The sequence below is a fragment of the Dasypus novemcinctus genome, chromosome 15 (assembly GCF_030445035.2).
Source record: "Dasypus novemcinctus isolate mDasNov1 chromosome 15, mDasNov1.1.hap2, whole genome shotgun sequence".
Classification (NCBI taxonomy): domain Eukaryota; kingdom Metazoa; phylum Chordata; class Mammalia; order Cingulata; family Dasypodidae; genus Dasypus; species Dasypus novemcinctus.
In genome coordinates, this window is record NC_080687.1 from 43,829,951 (window position 1) to 43,857,024 (window position 27,074).

The window sequence follows — 27,074 nt, forward strand, 5'->3', positions numbered from 1 at the left end:
ATCTTCTCACAGATAAACGCTGAAGAACAAGGTTAAAAGATAAATAGAGCCAAGATGGTACAGTATTCCTACCAATTCTAATGAATGGTTTTGGGGTTGATTGAGAAGCCTTGATAAATTCACCCTTTCCTATTAATGACTTCTCATTTTCCATCTTTCTCCATTCTTTTATTTTATTCTATTTTTTAGGTTCTTAAATAAATGTTTATACTATACCATACGGAGTATTACAATACTACATAACTGGCCATTTTTTAAAAACCTTTTGAGGGGGGTAGATGAGGTAGAGTAGGACAGTAGAAAAATACACATTAGATAAGAAAAAAATGTGCAATAGAAAAAAGGTAAATGTTCACTTTAATCACAATTCTAAATTACTTATTTTCACATTAACATAGATGTTTCCACACACCAGGAAGAACCTAGCTAAGTATTATACATTTTTTAATGGTTAATATGATTTGAAAAAAAAATGATTTAAAGTGACCAGGAGTCAGATGAAATTCTCACCATGAATATAAAATACACATAATTTTTTTTATTCACCCTGAATTCATACCTTGGCTTCCTGGAAAGCTCTGTTACCTAATATCATAACAGAGATGGCTATTCTCTAATGCATTGGCTTAACATTAAGTGACTATTACTTTAAGAAACAGCTTCCCCTAGTTTATATTTATACCAAAAAAAAATATTCCTTGCAAAGCTCTCATTTTATCATGAAATTTAGCCAATCAGGGATAGATGGATGCAATGGTATCAAGGAAAAGAGCATCATGAAACATTTTCACTTTTACTAAAGGTTTTGACAATGAAGGTTTCATAAAATGTCATGAAATGTCATGAAATCTATTTACTGTATAATAAGCATTTATTTCTCAGTAGGAGACATGCATAGCATAGCAACTGTTTTAATATGTAAAATTATGCTGAATTCTTATATAAAAATATTTGGCTAAAATATGAAACATCTTTGCAGTAAAACTGACAGTATAGTTTAAGTAGCTTATAAGATTTCAGAAATATCTCCTGAGGAAAATGGCAATGTTTCTCAGCCATAAACAAGACCAAGTTAGAAAGGAACATCACGATACTAGAAAAGAACAGCATGTGATGTGGACTTCCTCTATGTCAACCTGACAGCCATGATAATGACTTATTATGCATAAGAAAATATAGAATATGCTCTTCAGAAGGAAATGACACTAGAAGATCATTCTTATAAACTTGTCGAAGTTCTGAATAGCTAGCTTTTCAGAGAACATAATTACAAAATGGGTAGAGATCATTTCTGGGATATGTCAAAGGATTCCTTTACATTACAATACCCTTCTTAAACACAAGCACAACTCAAATATAAGCATATGTGTAAAGCTGTGATTCTCTTAATCAAAGATTTCTTTTTTACCACACGCAGCTATTAGTGGCATTTGGATGCAAAGGTTTAACTCCTGCTAATATGGACAAGCCAAGGCGGAGACTCTGACATGGAGACTGAATGGACACTCCTGCCAGTGGGCTGCTGTTGTTGCTGCTACTTCCAGATACCGCTGGTGGGACCCACTTAGGTCTCTTGCTTTCACCTGAAGGACTGCATATTTGTAATGGTTTCCTGATGGTCACAGAAGGAGAAGACACTCTTGGTGAGGGCTGAGATTCTGATTTGACAGCAGCTGGCATAGAGACTTCTGAAGTCACCAAAGCATTACATTTGGATTTAGGTCTCTTTCTTTTCTACTGGGGATTTTAATCTTCACTTATTTCTTTTTAATTTCTTTAATTTTATTTTTTCTTATAGTAAACTCTTCATCGTTATCTTCTCTCACCAAAATCAGAATCACTAGTTGGAAAGTCTGATTTGGAATCATTTACACCATCACTCCCGTCCAAAGGAATCTTCCTCTGTTGTACCACAGCTTTAGATGCCACTTTTCTTTTCCCTTGAATGTAATGAACATCAACTTCCTCAGTAATCTTATCCAAATCTAAGCAATTGCTGGCTACACTGCAATTGGAGACACCAGAAAACTTATTCATTTTTTGTTTCACTATTGCCACATTTTTCAGTGCATTTATCTTGAGACTCCTGCACTTCAGTGGTGACTCTTGGAGGTTCTTTCACTGATAAAGCTAGCAAAACTTCTAAGTCTCTCTGGTAGAGCTTGTCATCTAAAGTTATCCTTCTTTTTAGGGGTTTTCTCTTGTAGTGGATTAGCTTCTTTCTGGAGATTCTTAAATTTATGTTTTGGTTTGTCTTGTTTTAACTCCTTTTGTATTGTTTTGGATTTCTTGTTTAAAGGTGCAGCTGAAGAAATAAAATTGTCATAGCTATCAGAGTTCTCAAACTGTGAGTAATCGACTGCTTTCTTATGCCGCACAGGCTGCACCATGGTCTCCTAACAAGGTTGTAAACCTGCAGATCCCAAGTACTCATTGGCAGCACAGGCTTTCTCCATTCTTTTAATCCCAGTCTCGTTTCTATTGATGCTAGTCATCCAAAACATCCACTCCTACACTTTTATTGAGAAAAACATAGGTCCAGAATCTGCAAGTATGCTATTAGGTAATATTTTCTTCTTACAATCAGTGGATGAGTCTTATATTTTTGGTACCCCATAGTATGGAGCACATACTATCCACTGGATTATTTTTTTCAAGAAACTTTAACATACATCTTGAGATGTCATTAGAATGAAATCCTGATAGAGAGAGAGTCTTCTTGGTTGTATTCATTTCTATATACACAGGGGCTAGCACAGTCTCTGAAACATAGTTTCAGACACAGCTCATTTCAACATATATAAATAACTAAATACCTAAACTATTAGAGGTTAAGAAAAAAATAAGTGGACTCCCATTCTTTTATGTTCTGAGTATATATTTCCACTTGAGTTGGTTGAAGTTAATTATAGAAAGAAAGATCTGAGTTAGCCAAATATGTGCATCTTCCAAGTGTCTGATTAAAATCAAACATTAAAGCAATTCTTGTGATGTTTAATTTCATGAATCAACTTGTTTAGGTTTTAGTGTCCAGATGTTTGGCCAACCAAGCACTGCCCTGGTTCCTACTCTTAGGATATTTTGTAGATGGATCAGCATCTATTATCGGTTAATTGCCTCTACAGTTGATTGCATCTACAGTCAACAAAGAATACTGTCCTCAGCAACGACAGGAGTCTCTTCATCCAATAGTCAGAGGTGTTAAATTAGAACTGAGGATTTCAAGAATTATAAAGAATTTCTGTCTCTTCTAAACCTAGCAAACTCCTCCTGGGAATACAACTTCACCTTTATTGGAGCTCCAGCTTGAGGCCTGCCCTACAGAGTTTGGATGTACCAGATTTCAGAATCACTTTTTTTCAAAATTTCCTGCTTGCAGCCCACCCTATGGAATGTGGACTTGCCAATCCCCATGGTCATGTGAGCCAGTTCCTATAATAAATATCTTTAGATAGATAGATTTGGTAGAGAGATAAATAGATGGACAGAATATAAAGATAGAGAGATGGAGATGACAGAGATAGAGATAGAATAAGATAGAGAGAGCGAGAGAGAGAGAGAGAGAGAGAGAGAGAGATTATTTCCTGCTGGTTCTATTCCTTTGGAGAATCCTGACTAAGACAATACTGTAATACTGGAATAAATAATGAACATAAATGTAAAAATCTACAATGATGCCCAAATGCGATGTTTCATTGTATACATTATTTTATTCAAAGGTTTGTTATAGAAATTGCTGGCAAAACCTAATAGAAATAAGTATTATATAATTTCCTATATTTTGGCTAGCTACAGTTAATTACAAAAAAGCAAAGTTTAAAATGGAAGAGATATTGCAATTTTACTGTGTATGCATGCTTATTGTTTTGCATGTAGATTTTTGGGACATTTCCACTAATTAAATGATACTGAAGACATTTTTAGTTTTAACAAACCACACCACTGTTATAAATTTAGATGCTAGAGGCTCAAATATTGAAATATAATTTATCCAATTTATAAAATGTTTTCAAGAATGAACACATGATTGCCAAATAATCGACCCCAAATTTGAGAACTGTGTAATTATGAATTAATGAGATGGATCTTTTTTGTACTTTATGTGCATTACTTTATAAAAGCAAAAAGTTCCATTAACTTTAATTTCATTACTTTATAAAAGTGAATAGTTTCAATAATGACTGAATTTAATGTTTTCACTTACTTGTATTTCCTTATAATTAAAGTATTGGGTTATAAATATGCACATTATTTTTGTTTTAGAATTTCTGTAAAGAACTTAACTATTATGTGAACTGATTATGTAAATAGATGGTTTAAAATCACATCACATGGGAAGCAGACTTGGCCCAGTGGTTAGGGTGTCCGTCTACCACATGGGAGGTCCACGGTTCAAACCCCAGGCCTCCTTGACCCATGTGGAGCTGGCCCATGTGCAGTGCTGATGTGCACAAGGAATGCCATGCCACGCAGGGGTGTCCCTACATAGGGGAGCCCCACGCACAAGGAGTGCGCCCCGTAAGGAGAGCCACCCAGCGTGAAAGAAAGTGCAGCCTGCCCAGGAATGGCACTGCACACACAGAGAGCTGACGCAGCAAGATGATACAACGAAAAGAAACACAGATTCCCGTGACACTGACAACAACAGAAATGAACAAAGAACACGGCAGCAAATGGACACAGAGGACAACTCGGGATGGGGGGGGAAAGGAGAGAGAAATAAATTTAAAAAAATAAATAAATCTTTAAAAAAATGACATCACTTATTTAGACTACCCTGTCCCAATGCTCAAAGATAACAATTGTGCTAATCAGTCATCCTGCTATGATGAGATGAACATATACAGAAAATTTATTTGCAGTGGTAGAGTATTGAACATTCTGAACATGCAAATGGTAACAACAGGTATATTTTTAGTACCTCTATAAAATCTATATAAAACCTTTAAGGTACAAGATGAGGGAAAGATCAATATTGAAGAGCAAGTAAAATTACAGGATAGTATCACTAAGAATTATGATAGTTATAGAACATTTTTCTATGAGAATTTTTAAAATTATTAGATATTGAATAAAGATATGTAAGATATGATAACAAAGATGATCCTTATTACAGTTTTCAACTAGTACATTAAATCTAGGAAAATTCATTCAACAAGGAATTATTCGTTTTAAAAATTTAACTAAAAACACATCTTCTAGTGCCAGTCTGATTGGAGTAAAAAAGAATGTGATAAACTGGGTCTGGTATTGATTGACCACAACCAGAATCTTTTTAAATTTTCTGTTAATCCAGTCAGATATTCATTTTCCCCAATTCCATATGAACTTGTATTAGAGAAACAATAGTGAAATATGTAACCTATTAATAAATATCTAAATTATTTTAGGTTTTACTAGGTAATTACTCTCAGGACATAAAATATAAAAAGTGTACTGTCACCACACTGGATCAGCAATTCCCTTAGCAAAATCTGTACCATCCCTCATTTTTAAAACCCTTAATTTTCTGAAGTCTTTCAATGGAATCATTACCAAGATAAGCACAAATGCTACAGGAAAGAAAAGCAAAATGATACAGTTTCAAAGAGTATAGAATCAAGGATTACAGAAACTATTGTGTTATTTCCCCATAGGTTCAATTTACTGATTTCTTTTCAAAAACTATTGCTGCTGTGGTTTTTCTTTCTGGGTGAAATAGTGTATTGATCAAACTGAACCCCTTTTCCTACGCCAAAAAGAAATTAATAGAAATATCCTATGTTTTGAAAAATACATGTAAAGAAAACTTTCATAAACCAGAAATGAATAGTAAACCCAGAAGAACAACAGAACAGTCCAGAGGGAAGTTGGGACTCTGTTTATGAGAGACAAAGTCATCAGGGACATGTCCCATTTAGAATCCTGGGGCAGGAACAGGTATCCCATGTGAAGCCAGGAGCTAGGAAAGCAGTTTCTGCCATATATAGTCACAGAGATAGTGCCTCCTCACCCATCCACACTGTAGCCAAAAATTAAAGTGTTTACTATGGACAAGATATACTTACATCTTGAGTAAAAGGTTTTTCTATTTCGTGGGTGGTGGAGGATCTCATAACTCCACAAACAATACTGGGCAAAACCAATGAATTGGGACACCGATATAAACTGTGTTCTGGGCATCTAGTGATGCCATGTTATTGACAGGCTCAAAATGATCACATTGGAAGGGTATATAAGTGAAAATCTTGCTCAGAAGGTGAGCTTAAAACAAAATTTATAAATTTTATGAGGATGCCCAATGCTGGGAAAGATAGTCAACCTATGCCACAAATAGAAGAATTAATAATGAAAAATTGTCAAACTAAAGTAAAGGATTTTAAGATAAATTTACATTTGACTTCAGCTTCTGGCCAAGATGGAGTAACAGGGATACTCCTTGAAATTAACAAAACAACAAAGCACTGACAAAATATGGAAAACAATTATTTCCAAGATTCTAGATACCAGGAAATGAAGGATAGTAAACACTAAGACATGGGGGAAAACAAGGCAAGCCCAACAATTGTCCCAGTTTACTGTCTTGAGAGAGTTTTCAGGCCTTGCACTGGGAAAGGCAAGCCAACAGAAACAGGAAGTTTTATCGAGTTAAGAAGGCATAGCTCAGAATCCAGAGAAATCAAAGCAACAATAGTTTGCAAGATAGAGTACTAGAAAGGAGAGCATTACACTGAGAGAGAGCTCCAGAGATTTGCAGAGGGTTTCCTCAAATATTGACCATAATACTGATCAGCCTATGCATGTAAGGATTGTATCCAAGGTAAGGGAAAGAACCATCTAAAAAAATTAAAAAGAATAATACTTGACATTCTCACAGGAAATAGTGACTGTTTATCAGCTGGACTGGAATACCTTATAATTCGTGGGCCAGTAAGTAGAGTTTGCAGGAAGTTCTTGTCAACATCATAGAGAATAATTAACCCTGGACTAAACAGGACTCTGGTCCCATCTACAAATCTGAAAAAGCAAGACCCAAAAAGATGAAACTATTTCCAATGAACTTAACTGCATCCCTAAACAAATCTTTAGAATATTTATAGAAATATATAAATATCCAGCACCAAAGAATGTAAAATTCATAATATCTGACATCCAATCAAAAACTACCAGGCATGCAAAAAAGCAGGAAAACAAAATCTATAATAAAAAGAAAAATCAGTCAACTGAAACCAATGCAGAACTGACACACATATTATAAGCAGCAGAAAAGACGTCTAAAACTGATGGTATGACTCTCCGCCCCTTCTAGTTGAACCTATAATTAGTACTACACTTGATAGGTACATATCCAGGAGACCTAGATCTTTGAGCTGGCCTTGTGCAGCTAGGCCTTGAATCTATATAGAGTTACAATATCTACTCTCCAGTTCATTGGACTCACCCAGGACAACCAGCAAGGAGATGATGATGGACAAAGACCATCCCAAGGAACAGAGTCTGCAACTATAAGCAAGATAGTGCCATCCATTTTCCACATGAGATCTAAGTCCCCTCTCAAATTAGAGGTGGAGTAGGCATCACCATCCCCAAATCCTTAGGATTGAGGAATGAATGATGGACTAGAGTAGACTTATTGTTATTCTGCTATAGACTTATTGTGACTCTAACAATGGAAGAACTTTTATCACTGATATGGAAGCAGTGGCCACTGGATGTTCTGCATGCAGGGAGAGGGAAAACAGGATAAAATAGGGGCATTTTCGAGACTTGGGAATTGTCCTGAATAATATTGCAATGTCAGATATAGGCCGTTATATATCTTGCCATAACTTACAAAATTGTGCGGGAGAGAGTGTAAAGTAGAATGTAAAATATAATCCATGCTTTCATGACAATGCTCAATATAGGTTCATCAATTGTAACAAATCGACCACACTAATGAAAGATGTTGTTAATGTAGGGAAATGTGGGATTGGTAGGGAGCAGGGCATATGGGAATCCCCTATATTTTTTATGTAACATTTATGTAATCTAAGTATCTTAAAAAAATAAAAAGTATATTAAAAAAATAGAATTAAACCTTTCTATATGAATACTTGCACTAAATGTAAATGATCTCAACATCCTAATAGAAAGGCAGAGGTTTTCAGATGAGATACAATTACACAATGCCTACAAGAAACACATTTTACATAAAAAGCAATAGGTTAAAAGTATAAGGATGGAATATGTTTTATCATGCTACTACTAATTAAAAGAAAAACAGGCTGTATGAAAATCACACAAAGTAGATTTCAGAACAAAGAATATATCAAGTATAAACTCATTTCATAATAAAAGTGTCAATTCATCAGGGAGATATAACAAACACTAACATTTATACATTAACAGCTTTCAAAATATCTGAATGAAATATTAATATAACTGCAAAGAGAAAAAAGAAAACTCCACAGCTGAAGTCAGAGATTTTAACACTCTTCTCTAATTGGTGAAACAGGTAGACAGAAAATTAGTCAAAAAAGTCACCACTGTATTTGGTGACATAGGAATCACTAAGGCAATTGCAGGAAAATGGTAGAGAAAGAAGCTTGACTGAAATGGGCTAAGAAGAGAATAGGAGGTGATGAAACAGAAACACCAATTCTAAAGGCTCTTTCAAAAAGGTTTGCTGTGGAGAGGAGCTACAAAATAAGTTGATTAAAGGGTAATATGGGGTCAAAGGTTTTATTTGTTTTTTGTTGTAAAGATAAGATTAACTAGAAAAATACATATATGTTTAAGGGGAATCTCAAGCAGTGCAGGAGAACTGTGCATAATGCAAAAGAAAATAGAAATAATCTAAATCTACATCATTTCCATGAATAAATCACATACACTAAGAAAAATAAACTAAGCCATTTTCACCCATGTGTATGCATTTCAAAAATATAACTTTGAGAAAAGCAAGTCACAAAAAGATGTACTCAGCATTTTTCTACTTATATCAAAGTTCAAATACAGACAAAAAACTGGGGATCATTTTCCCTCCAGGAAATCAGAGTGAATTGTGATTGGGAAAAGCATACAGAAGTCTTTAAAGGACTGATAGTATTCTATTACCTAGAAAATGCAAAGGGAAAAATTAACAAAGTTTATGAAAAGGAAATTCACATAAAAGGAAGTACAAATTACTTCTTAATATATTAACCTTACTAGTTAAAGAAATAAAAGAGTAAAGATAAGAATAGAATTTATAGCACAGTAATGATAAGAGCATACATTATGGAGCCAGAATGCTTGAGTTCAGGTTATGGTTTTGACACTTATTAACTGTGTGACCTTGGTCAGATTCCTTGTGCTCCGTTGCTGCAGTATCCAGTACTTTAATATCAATAATGTCTATCTCATAGTTTTTTAACAAGGATTAAATAGATTTTGTAAGATAACTGCATAACAACATATCCAACAATGTAATAAATAAGGTAATTCAATAATAATGTAAATATATAAAAGATTTATTTAATACATAGTTATATTATATAAAATAATTATTTAATATTGATAAATACTTTTCTATAATTTTATCATACTAATTTCACTTATCAAATTTCCAAAAATGAAAGCATCCAAAAATATCAAGTATTGTCAAGTTTTAATACAACAGACATTTGTACTTTGAAGAACCACAAATTAATGTATTAACAGATCAAACATGACACAGGATTTCTACTTCTAAAAATAAGACCTAGAGATACTCTCATACATGTGCGTAAGAAGACATGTAAAAAGGTATTTAGTGAATCATTTCTTATAATAGTGAATTTAAAACAACATAAAACCCATCAGCAGGGGAACAGATCAAATAAATGCAGCATTTAAAAGCATAGAAATAAATAATATATATGTGTTATATAAATAATTTTAGATGTAAACATAATGGAGGATAAATCTCAAAAATATCTTAAGTGAAAAAGATGCAGAAGATATAGTATAATGAAATTTATGTGGAACTAAAATAAAAACACCCACAAGAAATATCACAAATTGTTTATGTGTATGAGTGTGTATGTATATGTATGATACTTTAAGAAGAACTTCAGCAAGGTATGACCCAGTGTGGGTCTCGGCCCTCTGGCTCAAGTCCTTTATGAAACAGAAGAAACTTGCAGAGAGACACAGAGAAAGAGAGCCTGCACCATTTTACCCTGCCATGTGAGAGAGGACTCCAGGATCAACTACAGCCGCAGAAAGACAGATAAACCCTGAGAGGCTGGGAGGGAGGGCCAGAGGCTTAAACCACATAGCAGCTTGATGCTGAAGAGACACAACCCAGAAGAGAGGGTAGAGATGAGCTATTGTGCCTGACCACCCACGGATGAATTTAGGAGAAAGTGAGCCTGGAGGAGAAATAGACCAGGAGACCCAACATTTTGCCTTGCCACATAGCAGGAGTCCAGGATCAAGCAGCCATACCTTTGGTAAGACAACATCTCTGATGATGCCTTGATTGGACATTTTTGTGGCCTCAAAACTATAAGCTTTTAACCTAATAAATTGCTATTGTGAAAGCCAACCCATTTCTGGTATTTCACATTGGCAACCTTAGCAACAGCAGTTGAACCTAATGGGTAGAAGTAGAAAGAAAGGCAATTTTAAAAATATTTAATAAAAAGACTGGAACCAAATATGTTGAAAATTTAATTTTTAAAAAATTTAATTATGGTTTATAAAATATGCTCTTTAAGTATATCTTTTTTTTGTATTAGTTACCTCCTGAGAGCCTCCTTGTTGCTCACATGTGGCTTTTCTCTCAGCCAAACTCAGCATATACATGCATTACCTTCCCCCCAGCATGGGACTTGACTCCCAGGGATAAGCCTCCCTAACACCAAGGGATTACAACCAAGTACCAAGTACCAAGATGCTGAACAAAAGGGGGAAAAGGTAAAGACAAATGAATTTATATGGCTAAGGGACTTAAAAACAAGTTAGGAGGTCATTCCAGAGATTACACTCAGCAGGATCTCATTGACTGCCAAGGTAAATATTGCCTCAAATAGCAGAGACATCCAGATACTATAAGCAGGGCAGACAGCTCAGGAGTTTGATGACCTGCCAGGGGGTCCTACTTTCCATAATTTTTTAACTTCTCAAATTCAAGTTTCATAATTCTGTGTTTAGGGATTAGTATACAGAATGTGATTTATGTCAATTTCCCTGGAAGCACTGTTTGGGAGGAATACGCTATGGGGAGAACACAGGAAGTCCATTTGGTCTGGCAACAAATTCATAAAGGGCCTTAATGTTGTACTTCTGATATTATCATCAAATGAAATGATGCACATAGTCACAGAAATACACCAAAATGATGAAAAAACGAATACAATGATATAGTTTTAGCATGTGACCTATTGCCAGACCATATCTTCCTTAGCATATGTTTTTATTAATACTTTATAAATTCAATATTATGTTTCTACCCCTTACCTTTCTGTGCTACATTCTAGTGTTGGATGAATAGTGCTATTATATTTTCTGGGTATTAAAAGTGTTAATTTGTTAAATAAAGGTTGCTGCACTTTTCATAATGCTGTTTTCTTTTTCCCTTTTTTTTTTAATATTAAGAAGCCTAAAAAACACCTCAAAAAATAAAATCGTCTGAGCCTCTCTAGACCTCAGATGTCCTATTCACCACAAACATTCTAGTAGAAAAAGAAGCACTGACAGAAAAATCTGAAAACAACAGATTAATCTGAAAACAACATTAATTCTTAGTGCAGTTCATGTATATTTATATGAATTTACTCAAAAATAATTGGGAGTTTTCATAAATATAAGTACAGCTTAATTTTTTAAATTTGAGTACATATATTAATGTTTTTTACATAGCCTTCACTTCTCACCCAAATATTTTAAGGTAAACTTTTAACCAGTAATATAGCCAAGGTCACTCTGGTTTGCTCCATATCTGGACAACTTAGCAACATCAGACATAAGAACCTCTAAAACTAAAATTACTGCACAGACTTGGTAGTTAGGCTTATCAACCCAATAGCAGATCAATGTTTAATAGCCAAAACTGCAAAGATCAAGGAGAGGAAAACTATTTAAGTATGTTTCCACTTACATTAACAATGCTGTCAGTTCCATTTTTTTTCAAAGACAAACAGAAATAGACAAGGTCAATGAAATAGTAAATTCCTTGTGTAGAAACCAGCAAAGCATTTATTCAATATCTCAAAAATGCACACACTTAACTACCCAAAGCTTTGGAAGCATCTTTAGCAGTTCATTATTGACATATGCCTAGACATTGAGGTCACAGAAACTAATCATACCCATTAAAAGACTTTTTTTCCTATAATTTAAATGGCATAACCTTATTTTTTAATCCTTTGCCTCTGGCCAGAAAATATAATCTACATTAACTTCAAGAGAAGATTAATTCTTATGAATAAATATTACATCATTGGATTTATTAAATTGTTGGTCGTTCTGAGACATGGGATAGTTAATCATATAATAAATGAGATATGAGACTCTCTCCTGAATAAGATTCTGTTTTTAAAAAATTAAGCTGTTATTATTGTTCTTTTGGCTGTCAAGTAACAGTCTTTGTTGCTGATGCTTTAATATTCCTGGTAAGAAGACATTTCTTGATTAATCATGTCTGGAAAGAGAATCTCTTTGCTATTTATTAACAATGATTTTATTGGAAGAGATTCATATGATAGTAGCCCAGAAATAAGTTGTTTATCAAATGCAAACACTCATTTATTCACTAATTTAACAACCATATAATTTAGTCAATCATTGTGTTAAGACTATGGAACAGAAAGAACATGCCATGACTCTGAAAGACCACTCATTTCTGCTGGGGGCTCAGACAAGGAAAGCAACATTTAAAGGCAGGGTGACAAAGGCGATGAAGCAAGTGCACACTTGAAACATTTTATAGCAGAGAAGGTTAAAGATGTGAGGACCAAAACAAATTTGAACAATGCATTAAATTAGGCCTACAGGGTGGGAAAAACAATTCTATGCAGAGGGAAAATACATATAAAGACCAGGGACATCATATTTCAAATATTCTATTTGGCTGGAGTTTGGTGTCCGGCTCAGTTTGTGAATGAGAAGGGGTAATTTATTATGCCAGAAAGGTCCCTGAGAAGGTGAGAGGGTTTGAGAATCTGAGGGCAGGTTGAGGATTTGGCTTCAGAGAGAAGAGTGGGATGGTAGAACACAAGGCAGCCAGGAAGAACATGCATATTTTCTTAAGAAACACTCAGGTGCTCATTAAATGCCAGCCACTGTTCTAAGCATGTTATGAGTATAAACTGATTTATGTTCATAACAACCTTTTGAGGTAGATTATATTATTATCCTCATCCTACCAATGAGAAAACAGCAGAGAGAGAGAGATTTGATAAACTGTACACATCACACAATTAGGAAGGGATGGAGACAGATTTGATCCCAAGCAGTCTGGCTGTAGAGGCCATGTTTATTAATAAGTAGGCAACTGTGCAAACAACTCTCAGGGGAGATTAAGTCATACAAATGAATTTAACGACTTATTTAAATAGTTTCTAAAACCATAAAAATATACTCATTTATATAAGGACTTGGAGGGAAAAGCAAAAGAGAAAGTGAGTAAAAGGGAAAAAAATAGCAAATTTCAAAGAAAAGGAAACAAAGCAACATTCAAATTTGAGTTCCTGAGAAAGCAATAGTGGTTTAATATTTGGCAGTCCAAAATGTAAGTTCTTAAATGTTATTCAACTATTGCTGTATATTGTCCCTTTCTCTCATAACTATTCTATATTGCTTATATTCAAGTATAGAAATTGCTTATATTCAAGTACAGAATTCTATCATATTTATGGTCTGGGATTTAAAAATAGGAAAAGAAAAGATGGTATAATAAAAAAGCAGCCTTGAGAGTAAAAAAATACCAAAAGTCAAAACACTGTGGGTATAATTTTATTTCATATTAAATTCAATTATAAAATTTTGCTGCTCAAAACACCAAAATCTCAGATAAAATACCTCATAAAGGACCAACAGAACGATGCTCAAGAGGAGACAGCAGGCGGTGGACTTGGCCCAGTGGTCAGGGCGTCTGTCTACCACATGGGAGGTCCGCGGTTCAAAACCCAGGCCTCCTTGACCCGTGTGGAGCTGACCCATGTGCAGTGCTGATGCGCGCAAGGAGTGCCCTGCCACGCAGGGGTGTCCCCCGTGTAGGGGAGCCCCACGCGCAAGGAGTGCGCCCCATAAGGAGAGCGACCCAGAGGGAAAGAAAGTGCAGCCTGTCCAGGAGTGGTGCCGCTCACACAGAGAGCTGACACAGCAAGATGATGCAACAAAAAGAAACACAGATTCCCATGCCGCTGACAACAACGGAGGCGGACTAAAGAAGAAGAAACAGAAGCGGACAAAAGAAGAAGACGCAGCAAATAGACACAGAGAACAGACAACCGGGGTGGGGGGTGGGGAGAGAAATAAATAAAATTTAAAAAAAAAGAGGAGACAGCATTTTATGTACTAGTTTCTCAATTAGTCATGCAATTATTTTATTTCCCTCAGTTAAGAAGACATATACATTAATTCATTGCTCTGAGATATAACTAGCATAGGACAAAATGAATATAGATTTATAGTTTTTTGTTTCTCATGCAATCAAATTACATCATTTGTGCATAAAAATGAAAGTGTTAGAGTACAAATCATATTATTCCTGCAACATATCTATTAATATTTAAACTCTTTTCAAATGCAACCTGGAAATGTCTGAAATTAAGGTGATAAATTAGTCAATTTATTAGTTATGATGAGGCTTATAGTCCTAATAAAATGATAACTCTTTCATAAGTGAATGTATGTCTTGATTACAAATAACAAGAAAATGCTGAACAAAGACAAGTTCATTATAAACTTTCAATGTCTTTGGAACTACAGAAGACAATAATTTAGCTCCATAAACTTTTAGGCTTACAATGGTATTTAAACAGAACTCAAATAAACATGTTAAATACTCATTGCTGTGATGTAAGCAAACAGATACACCTATACAGGCATGGACATTATTACTTATGAGAAAAATACAGGAAAACACATTTGCCATAAGTGTTGATTTTTTCCAGTTAGATTTGTAAACTGTTGGTAAATAAGTGGGGGAAATCACGTTATTGAGGGAAATATTTCAAAGACTTTATTGATTTCAAGAACATCACTCATCATAATGGAGAAGGGAAAAGCTAATCAAATATTCTTTCCAGATATGTTGGAAATATTACGTGATATTTTACATTTATTTGATATCATTTGATAATGATAATTCAAGCTGTCAAATCATAGATTTTCTTTTTTAAGTACACAATGACTCATTTGAATAAAAAGCAGTTTGCAATGCAAAGGGTCAAAAACAATTTATTAAGTCTAAAATATAAAATATTTACATTTCTAAGGCATAATACATATAAATAAATTATACAAATCAAAATCTTATATACATTTTAAGGACGTTTTAAAATTTTAATATAATTATATGATTATAAACTACATGATCATACCCCAAGGTAACATACTACAGAATGAAGAGTAATATAATCTCTCCGTAGAAGAAACCAATAAATGGTCATTAAAACTGAACAAGAAAAATATACAAAATCTCTCTCATAATCAAGAAGAAATAGGTTGGATTGTCACATCTCTAACTCATATCATGCAGTATTAATATACACAATTAGTTTATCAAATAAAGTATCTAATATAGTATTCCTAGCAACATGACCATCCATATTCCTGAATCCACACAAAGCAGCTCCCAAACTTGAGTAAATCTAAGATCATGAGGTTGACTTTCAGAGAGAACTAAAAGCCCCACTCTGCTCCTTTTGTCAGTCGGTACTAACTAGTAACTTTCTATATGTTGCATTTATATATGGAGCCCTTCTCACTACTAGAGATAAATAAAACTAATTTAGAGAAGACTGCAAAGGTCCAAGTGAGAGAGGATGAGGTCCAGTCCAGAGCAGTGGAATGGAAAAGAGATAGATGAATGGCAATCTTGGGGATACTCAATGCTTATGGGACATAGTCTGTTTTCTGTATAGAATCAGAGTTAGAGAGAGAGGATGAGGACTTAATCTGGAAATACAGACTGCAGAGTCATGGGAGTTTTGATGCTAAGTGATTGGTGCTAGTGAAAAGGCCAAAAGTAGGTGAAACTATAAAGAGTGACAGAATAAAAGTAAGAGGGAAGAAAATCAGAGGGGAAATAGCAAAGGATGAAACTTTGGAAACCCACAATATTTATAATTAAATTGGAGGTATATGAGTCAAAAGAAATGTTTTTTCAAAAGTCAGGATTGAGAAATTCATTTTTTAAAAGAATACAGCTTTTTATTATTTACTTTTTCAAAATTTACCTCAGATTTTCATTTTTTCAAATTTTAAAATCATTGAAATAAAGTGATGTTTAAAAGGAAAAAATAACAGAAAATGAAAACATCATAGATTAGTTTTGTAAGTTTTGTAGGTTTTTAATAAAACCCGCAGTACACATAATTTCTTCCACTCAATAGAGATTGTTAGATTCATTCATATGTTTAAAGGTAGCCACAGTTCATTAATACTTTTTGCTGCATATTGTTTCATCGAATGACTAGATTATATAATGCATTAATTTTAGAGTTAATGACCATGTGAGTTGTCTACAGTTTTTTGCTATTACAAATAATGCTGTAATGAACATACTTCTACATAGCTCTGGTTTTCACATATTTGCATTTTTGTTGGGTAGTTGGGTATATAGTCAGAAGTGAAATTGCTGAATTAGTATGTATACTTTCTGATAGTAAACTGTTTCCTAAATGATATTTCCACCAACAGTTAATGAGAATTCACCATCTTCACCAACATTTAGTATTGTCAGACTTTAAAAATTTCAGTCAATTTGCATTTCTCTAATACTCAGGTTGAGCGGGTTTTATATATTTATTGACTATTTTGATAATCTATTTTACAAAGTGCCTATTCAAGTTTCTTGCCATTTTAAAAATTGATTATCTTTTTCCTGTTGATTTGTCAGAATATCTTATATTTTCATTATTTTGTTATAAGTGTTGCAAGTATCTTTTCCAATCTGTGTCTTACCTTTCATTCTCTATTGGAGGCTTAACAGAAGTTCTTAATTTTAATGTAGTCCACATTTTCAATCTTCTCTTACATGGTTAATGATTTTCATGACTTATTTAAGAAATGATTATTCCAATGTTAAGAAAGTATTCACTAATATTTTATTATGGAAGCTTTATTGCTTTACCTTGTAGATTAACATTTCTCATAGAGTTGATTTTTTTGTGTATATGACTTAATGAATCAGATTTCATTGTTCCCCAATTGAATCTCAACATTTATTAAACAAACAAAAAACAATTATTTATCTTAAATCAAGTTTTCACATATTTGTGGATGTGTTTCTACACTCAATAAATACATTCTGTGTTCTCTTACCTTGGGCATCAATAGTTCCTTGTCTTATTTACTGAAGCTTTATAAAATTTTTGCTATCAAGAAGTATAAATCCTTTTACCTCCTTCTTCAACAGTGTCTAGGCTATCTGAACAATTCTTCTCTTCATTTACATATAAATTTGGAATCAGCATTTCAATTTCTACCAAAAAGAAATAAAACTTACAGGATTTTGGTTAGGATTGTTTTGAGACAGATTTGCTTTCCTCAATATTTCAGTTTCAGGGAAAACAATGTATCTCAAGCAGTTGGGCTCCCATCTACCATACAGGGTGTCCAGGGTTCAATCCCCAGGGCCTCCTCATTGCGGTCACCCCTCAGGCTGAAGTGTGGTTTGCTGGCCTGGCGGGGGAGCAGCCGCGGCAGGCCAAGCCGCTGCCCCCATAATAGGGTGGCTGGTCGGACTCACCGCCACCCCTGAAGGAAGCTCGGCATGGGCGCAGAGTGCCCTCGGGTCTCCCCTTCTCGGCAGCCATGCTTCCACGGCCGCCCCTCCTCCCAGATGGCGCCACCCGATGCCTTGTGGGGCGGCACCCTTCTTCTTCCTTCTCCCTGCGCAGGCGCAGGGCAGAAAATTCCAGTCTGCCCTTTTCCCCTCCCCCGACAGCAGCAACAGCCAGGTGTGGGCGGAAAAATCCAGCCCGCCCTTTTCCCTTCCCCCGACAGCAGCAATAGCCAGGCGTGGGCGGAAAAATCCAGTCTGCCCTCCACCCCAGCAACAGCAGCCACCAATCCCTAAAACCCTGCCCCTTCCCCCAGCAACAGCGACAGCCAATCCCTAACCACCACCCCTCCCCCGTCCAGTACCGCCCACTGACCTTTCACCGGCAACCAATCAGAACAGGGCGTGGCTTCGACCAATCAGCCTTCCCCAGCCCCTATAAAACTGTTGCCTCTCCCTCAGTAAAGTGGACTTGCGTGTTTACCTTGTCTCCGCGGTAGTTCTTCTGCCGTGCGCCCTCCAGTCCTGAGAGCCCCCGACAAGGGCCTGGCCTCCCTTGTCCCCAGTTCGTTGCCTGCTTCTCTGGGCGACCCCTTCGTCGCCTGCTTCTCCGGGCGACCCCTTCGTCGCCGGCTTCGCCGGGCGACCCCGTCAGCCGAACCGCGCAACCCCTTGTGAGACCGATCCCTCGTCTGCTGCCGGACCGACCCCTCGTCCCAAGTGGGACCGACCCTTCGTCCCAAGCGGGACCGACCCCTCGTCCAGAGCTGGACCGACCCCTCGTCCGCAGCCAGACCCCACCTCTACCGACCGAGCAAACCGTCGCAGTTGGCGCCCAACGTGGGGCAAAGCAACCCCACCACAGCACAACGTGGGGCAAGGCAACCCCACCACAGCCTCACTCCATAACCTGGCAGCCCCCCCCTCCTCTCTTCTCACCTTGGGACTTCTCTCATGCAACATTGCTGCTACCTGAGCCTTGGCTACCTCATACGATCCACGGCGGTCTGGGAGAATCGCTGGATGGCTTTCTCCTTCCATGTCGGGGGCTTATACCGACCCGCTATGATTAAGAGGAGCCTTGGATTTCTTGGGAGCGCGCGCTTGCACGTCTGAAGTAATCCTACCATAGCCCTATGCCCTCCTCTCTTCTCACCTTGGGACTTCTCTCATGCAACATTGCTGCTACCTGAGCCTTGGCTACCTCATACGATCCACGGCGGTCTGGGAGAATCGCTGGATGGCTTTCTCCTTCCATGTCGGGGGCTTATACCGACCCGCTATGATTAAGAGGAGCCTTGGATTTCTTGGGAGCGCGCGCTTGCACGTCTGAAGTAATCCTACCATAGCCCTATGCCCTCCTCTCTTCTCACCTTGGGACTTCTCTCATGCAACATTGCTGCTACCTGAGCCTTGGCTACCTCATATGATCCACGGCGGTCTGGGAGAATCGCTGGATGGCTTTCTCCTTCCATGTCGGGGGCTTATACCGACCCGCTATGATTAAGAGGAGCTTTGGATTTCTCGGGAGCACGCGCTTGCACGTCTGAAGTAACCCTACCATAGCCCTACGCTCTCCTCTCTTCTCACCCCTATCTTTTCGCTCTGCATTGCTGCTCCTGAACCTTGGCGACCTCATACGATCCACGGCGGTCTGGGAGAATCGCTGGATGGCTTTCTCCTTCCATGTCGGGGGCTTATACCGACCCGCTATGATTAAGAGGCGCCAATAAAACTCTCAGGAGCGCGTGCCTGAGCACCTCCACCCCTGCCTTCACCTCTGCCTCCTCCCCTCTGCGCTTGCTCCCCTTTGCCTTGCTCCACTGCTCGTCGTCCCGCCCTCCCCTCGTCAGGGCCTTCTCTTGGCCCGCGACCACCGTCGGAGCCCCACCGGCTCCGACCCCTCGTCTCACCGCGCACCTCGGCTCCCATCGCCGTGCTCTCAAGGTAAGGGCCCCTTTTCTTATCGGCTCCAAAAGGCCATTAGCAATGGGTAACATCCTATCTGCTAAGCAAGCCCCACAAGTTCGGGCCCTCACCGGTCTCCTAGACACTCACCGGTGTAAGATCTCTTTCAAACAGCTTCAAGTATATCGGGACCTTCTTCTCCCCTTTAATCCGTGGCTTACCATGTGTCAGCTTTGGGACCCGGACACCTATACTCGCCTTATAGATAGGGTCACTTTTGCTGTGGAGCAGGAAGGTAAAAGATTCCCTCCTGGCTTATTACAGGCAACATAAAGTCCAGAAAAAATCTTGAAGGGTATAATCTATGATATGCTATATAAAAAAAGATTTAAAAGCAGCTATACCAAGAAAGTAAGAATTATGAGTCAACTGTAAATAAATTATATATTTCTGTTAATGTGTTGTAATTGTTCTGTGTTTGTCTGTCTGTTCGTTCAATGTCAACGTATATTGTGATACCTCCGGATGGTAAATATAAATTACTAGAAATCTTTAAAAGAGCTCTATTCAAATGGCCAAAAATTAAATAAGCGCTTATATTAATACTTAAGTTTATTATATTAATACATAAGTTTAAATGTTAATAATATATCTACAATTTAAAAAAAAAATTGTAAATCTTAATTAACAAAATTAACTGTACGTCTTCATAAAAAGTTGTTCTTGCCTAGATTAAAATGAATAACTTATTTTTCTTCACAGGATAATATAAAGAATGTAAAACTTATATGAATATTAAAAAGGTTAAAAGTTTATAAAAATGCTAATGGAAATGTAATAAGTTTTGCAAAAAGACGTATTTTGTCCTAAAGTAAGATGGCTAATTTTTCATAAACTCTTGAAATTTAATTTGCATGCGGCAAGTGTAAAAGGTATTGTGATAACTTTATGTAAGGGAATGTGTTCTGTAAAGATAAAATTTATCTTCAATAGCTTACATTAAGGTATTAAATGGCTAATTCCAAAAGGTCATTCTTAAATATATATATATAAAACTGAATTGATGATAATAATAATAAAAGGTAATTTTATAACAGGAAAGATTAACAGCAACCAAGCTCTCCTACCAACTTGCTTTTAGGAAACGGTTTCTAATATTGCATGCTACTAAGTATTTAAAGAAAAGTTATTCTTAAGGAAACAGAGGATGATTTTGTCTTTGCAGCCATTGTCTACTTAGCAACACCCCTCGCTATCGGCCTAGCCACTGTTGCGCCGGACGATTGAAACCTTAAACAAAGACTCCTCCTCACTGTCATCTTCCTATCTATCGTTACTATATTTACTGCCCTCATTCTCCTTCGTTTATAAAGCAGTCTCCTACAAACCACAAAGCTTCTGTCTTAAACATACCATTCTCAACCCTATCCTCTAAATGATCTTCTCACTTCCCCCACAGCCTTTAATACTCTATTTCTTCCTCATAACCTTTGCTTTCTTGATAATATTTTCCGCCATCTGTCTAGCCGCTACCACCCCAGAAGATTGTAACCACGGCCCCCCATGCCGCCATCGCTCTCAAGCAGCTCCAGCCCCGCGAAACGGCCCGCAACCTGCTTTCCCCGGCCTGCGGCCTGCTTTCTAGCATCTAATAACGTTTCTGCTTTTAACAGCTCCCCATACTTCTGCGGAGCTTCCTCCTGTCTCGACCTCACTCCTCTTCTCAGCCATCCAAAGCGTCCTTTCTCGTCCCCCGCCCCCCTCCTTTTTTCGCTTGAACCCCTACTGCGTTGCAGATTGGGCCGCCCATGTCAGCCCGCCCCATTAACATCAGCCTCTCTCGCGCCCGTGAAGACTTTGGCCTTCTTATTGTCCTCGCCTACGTCTCCACCACTCCCGATGCTGCCGCCACCACCGTCGCTGGTGCCCTGACGCGACTTGTCCTCACCGCTGCGATCCTCCAGACCATCACACAGTCTGCATCTACCGCTCTTCGCCGCCAAGAAGAGATGAACTACCTGTAACGCGCTGTCATCCTGGACTTTTAACAAGCAGATGGACCTTATAGCCACCGAGATCAACAAGAATTGGACATTGGCTACCCTTGCTTGCAATGGCAAGATACTGCCCCCCAAATTGTACATTTGTATCCCCGTCATACTCACCTCCCTCTTCAGCCCCGCTTCCCTCATTGCTTACTGCCTCTTGGGCCTCAGCTACTTGTTGCTGCTGCCATCCTGGTGCTTATTTGAAAAGAAGGGGGAAATGCGGTCACCCCTCAGGCTGAAGTGTGGTTTGCTGGCCTGGCGGGGGAGCAGCCGCGGCAGGCCAAGCCGCTGCCCCCATAATAGGGTGGCTGGTCGGACTCACCGCCACCCCTGAAGGAAGCTCGGCATGGGCGCAGAGTGCCCTCGGGTCTCCCCTTCTCGGCAGCCATGCTTCCACGGCCGCCCCTCCTCCCAGATGGCGCCACCCGATGCCTTGTGGGGCGGCACCCTTCTTCTTCCTTCTCCCTGCGCAGGCGCAGGGCAGAAAATTCCAGTCTGCCCTTTTCCCCTCCCCCGACAGCAGCAACAGCCAGGTGTGGGCGGAAAAATCCAGCCCGCCCTTTTCCCTTCCCCCGACAGCAGCAATAGCCAGGCGTGGGCGGAAAAATCCAGTCTGCCCTCCACCCCAGCAACAGCAGCCACCAATCCCTAAAACCCTGCCCCTTCCCCCAGCAACAGCGACAGCCAATCCCTAACCACCACCCCTCCCCCGTCCAGTACCGCCCACTGACCTTTCACCGGCAACCAATCAGAACAGGGCGTGGCTTCGACCAATCAGCCTTCCCCAGCCCCTATAAAACTGTTGCCTCTCCCTCAGTAAAGTGGACTTGCGTGTTTACCTTGTCTCCGCGGTAGTTCTTCTGCCGTGCGCCCTCCAGTCCTGAGAGCCCCCGACAAGGGCCTGGCCTCCCTTGTCCCCAGTTCGTTGCCTGCTTCTCTGGGCGACCCCTTCGTCGCCTGCTTCTCCGGGCGACCCCTTCGTCGCCGGCTTCGCCGGGCGACCCCGTCAGCCGAACCGCGCAACCCCTTGTGAGACCGATCCCTCGTCTGCTGCCGGACCGACCCCTCGTCCCAAGTGGGACCGACCCTTCGTCCCAAGCGGGACCGACCCCTCGTCCAGAGCTGGACCGACCCCTCGTCCGCAGCCAGACCCCACCTCTACCGACCGAGCAAACCGTCGCACCTCATGAAGGCAAGCTGGCCCGCATGGTGAGCTGACCCATGTGGGAGTGCCACCCCATGCAGGACTGCCAGCCCACGTGGAGAACTGGTGCGGCAATGATGCAACAAAAAGAGACACAGAGGAGAAGCAGTAAGAGATGTAGAACTGAGCTGAGGTAGTGCAAGAGAATGATCTCCTCTCTCTCATTCCAGAAGGTCCCAGGATTGGTTCCCAGAGCACCCATTGAGAATACAAGCAGACACAGAAGAACACACAGCAAATGGACACAGAGAGCAGACAACAACGGGGGGTGGGGAGGGAGAAATAATTAGATAAATCTTTAAAATACATATATATTTCAGTTTCTTGTGTAGCAGTGTTATAGATTTTTCACTAGATTTGTCCTATGTATTTGGACAATTGTGCTACTGTGAATGGCATTTCTCTTTTTAATTTCATTATACTGATAGCATAAAGTATTGGTTTATATTTTCAGTATATTTTATTTTATTTCTGGTATATTGAATTTATTTTTTAATATTGACCTTATATCCATGAATTTGTCTAAATTCAATTATTTATCTTGGTAGCTCAACTATGAACTATTTTAGAACTTACAAAATAATATTGCCTATGAATAGTAACAGTTTTGCTTGTTATTTCCAACTATATGCTTTTTATTTATTTTTCTTGCCATATAGTACTAACACATCATATACAAGTTGAATAGAAGTGATGATAGTAGAAACCACTATTGCCTTTCAAATCTAAGAAAGTAAGCAATCAAAATTTATTATTAAGTATGATGTTTAAGGTAAGATTTTTCTGCTAGGTAACTTTTTTCAAATATATTTTTTATTTATTTTTAAAAGATACATAGATCACACAAAATGTTACATTAAAAAATACAGGAGGGTCCCATATGCCCCACTCCCCACATCCCACAATTTTCCCACATCAACAATTTCTGTCATTAGTGTGGTGCATTCACTGCAATTGATGAATACATTTTGGAGCACTGCTACACAGCATGGCTTATAGTTTACTTTGTAGTTTACATTCTCTTCCAGTCCTTTCAGTAGGTTATGGAGGATATATAATGACCTGCATCTGTCCCTGCAATATCATTCAGAACAATCCAAGTCCTGAAAATGCCCCCATATCACACCTCTTTTTCCCTCTCCCTGCCTTCAGCAACTCCCATGGCCACTGTCTCCACATAAATTTCTTCCATTGCTAGAGTCACAATAATTCTATAGTAGAATACAAGTAAGTCCACTCTAATTCATATTTTATTCCTCCATCCTGAGGATCCTGGGGTGACGATGCCCACTCTACCTCCTAATTGAGAGGGGGCTTTGATCCCACATAGCTGGTGGATGGGACTTTTGTGCCCGCAGCTGTAGACTCTCTCAGTTCCTTGGTGTGATGGTTGCCCATCCTCACCTCCCTGTCAGCTGACCTGGGTAAATCCAATGAACTGGAGAGTAGGTGCTACAACACTGCTGAGGCTCAGGGCCCAGTTGGCACATGGACAATCCAGAGATTCAAGTATCCTGGGCATACACCAACCCCAGCACCAACCACAGGTTCAATAAAAGGAACAGAGGAGGAATGCGTGGAGAAGTCACATCTGAGTTCAACTCCATCACAATCAGGAGCACAAGTTCCAAAGTAGGGCCCACTGGCAAGGCATCAAACTCTGGAGCCATCTGCCATGACCTTAGGACCTAGGTGTCTCCATAGTCCTCAGGAGCACTACTACCTGGTATTGTATCTACTTTGGCTTTCTCTGAGATCCTGCTGAGATGCATAAGGGTGACCCCTCTGAAGACTTCCTGACTCATTTTGAAGTCATATAAATTCATTTGTCTTTACCATTTCCCCTCCTTTCCTAGTTGCATCACCAGCCAGTGCTTGTAATCCCTCGGTGCCAGGGAGGTTCATCCCCAGGAGTCATGTTCCATACTTGGGGGAAAGTAATACATTTATATGTGAGCTTGACTTAGAGAGCAACAGGTAAGCTCTCAGGAGGTAACTCTTAGGCATCCTTCAACACTAAGCCAAGGTGAAATTTCAGGAGCAACTGACTTTATGAATCATCAGTATCAAGGGCTCATCAGTGGATCCTCCTTCTTCACTGATCATTGCCTTTCTGCTAGGTAACTTTATCAAATTTACTTCTATTTGTACATGCTAATTATTATGTTTACCATACATGGATGTCAAATATTATCAAATTGTCTTCTGACACATTGAGATTACCCTTTGATTTTTTTCCCTTTTATCTCTTAATCTGAGAAGTTATATTATATTGTTTTCTGATGTTAAATTTATATTCCTGACAATGAAGCTGTTTAAATCTTGAGTATTATTTTTGTGCATTACTCTCCATATGCTTTTTCTCTTATCTGCCTTGCTCTGTTTTCCCAAGAGGGATTATCATTTTTATAACACATTTCAAATAACCAACATTTCACTTTCCTAATGGTCTCTATTTTGTTTTTCAAGTAATTTTGCTCTTACCATTATTATTTCCTTCCAACTACTTTCTTTGAGATGGACATCTAGATAACTGATTTTCTCTCATTTACTTCTAAAAATAAATTTGACTATAAATTCCTGTCTGCATTTCAAAAATTTTGAGATGTCCTTGATTTTTTCATTATTTCTTTTAAAATATTTTCTGATATCTATTGGGGTTTCCTTTATCTAAAAAATAATTTTAAATTTGGAAACAAATGGAACTTTTATGCTATAATATTATTAGTTATTTGTAACTTAATCTCCAGTGGTCAGAAAACATATGCTGCATCATTTCAATCTTTTACATTTCTTTCAGGCTCACATGATACAGCCACTTCTGTCTGCTCACTCTTTCTGGGATTCCAATTACATGTCAGATTTTCTTTTCATTCTTTTATATATTTTCAATCTTTTGTATTTCTGAATATTTTCTTTTGACCTAAATTCCAATTTACAAAATCTCTCTTCAGCTTTATCTAGTCTGCTGTGAAATGCACCCATTGAATTCTTAATTTTGCTTATATTTTTCAGTGCCAGAATTTCCATTTCTTTCTTTCTGTTTTCCACATGTCTATTGGAAATATAAAATCTTATTTTTTTCTTTTCTGGAAAATATTAGTCATTTTTTTTGACAGTTATATTTGATATTTCCATTTTCTGAGATCTCTATGAATCATTTCTATTATTTCCTTGGCTTTCTATCATGTTTTCGTGTCTTCTCATAGGCCTGCTTATTTCTGTTTGGATGCCAGTTGCAGTATATGGAAAACTGAAATGACAATTTAAGTCTCAGATAACACTATTTTCCCCCCAAAGAATATTTCTTTTGAATTTTGCTTTTTAGAGCACTATAGTAGTGTTTGAAAGCCAGATAACCTTGACCTAAGCAGAAACTGAGATTATTCAATGCTTGGCTTCAATCTCCAGTAGACTTATCTTATTTCTACAACAAATATTCCTAGACTATATAGTATTTTTGGGTCCCAATCCCTGCCTTGTAAATGTTAACCTCCAGATATTTCCACCTCACCCTGTGAATGTCAAAATCTCTGTTTTGTGTCTCAGTCTATCAGTGGCCTCTTTCAGAATATGAAAATACTACAAGGGGAAAAGTCACCCTAAGCCAGGCTCACATTTCTTGGCTTCATTTTTATCTTTGATTTTGATCCCACAATTATTTACTAATGTGTTACCCCTCTGATGATTTCAAGCAAATATATGTATATGTTTGGGGGGTTTTTCTATTTATTCTTGGTAAGAGAATTTTCTCTAAGTAAAATACTCAGTAAAAGTCTGATTTACCTAGTACCTCATGTTTGTTGGTGTGTATGTGTATAGGACATTTTAAAATTTTTCTTCAAATCAACTTAGTTATTGAGGAATTTTTGCAATGACTTTTAGGTATCAATATCTGCACTGATAATATAAGCATCTTTAATGGATAAAGGCCTCATAAAATGTGCAGGATTGAAATTACAAACCTTTTAAGTAC

The 27,074-nt window shown here is 38.1% G+C and overlaps 1 protein-coding gene and 1 pseudogene across 4 annotated transcripts in view; both read right to left on the reverse strand.

The window, feature by feature from the left end:
* Positions 1–27,074, reverse strand: part of GPC5 (glypican 5) — a 1,751,919-nt gene that overhangs the window by 1,408,049 nt on the left and 316,796 nt on the right. The window lies entirely within an intron of this gene.
* LOC105746050 (RAD51-associated protein 1-like) lies at positions 1,255–2,594 on the reverse strand (annotated as a pseudogene).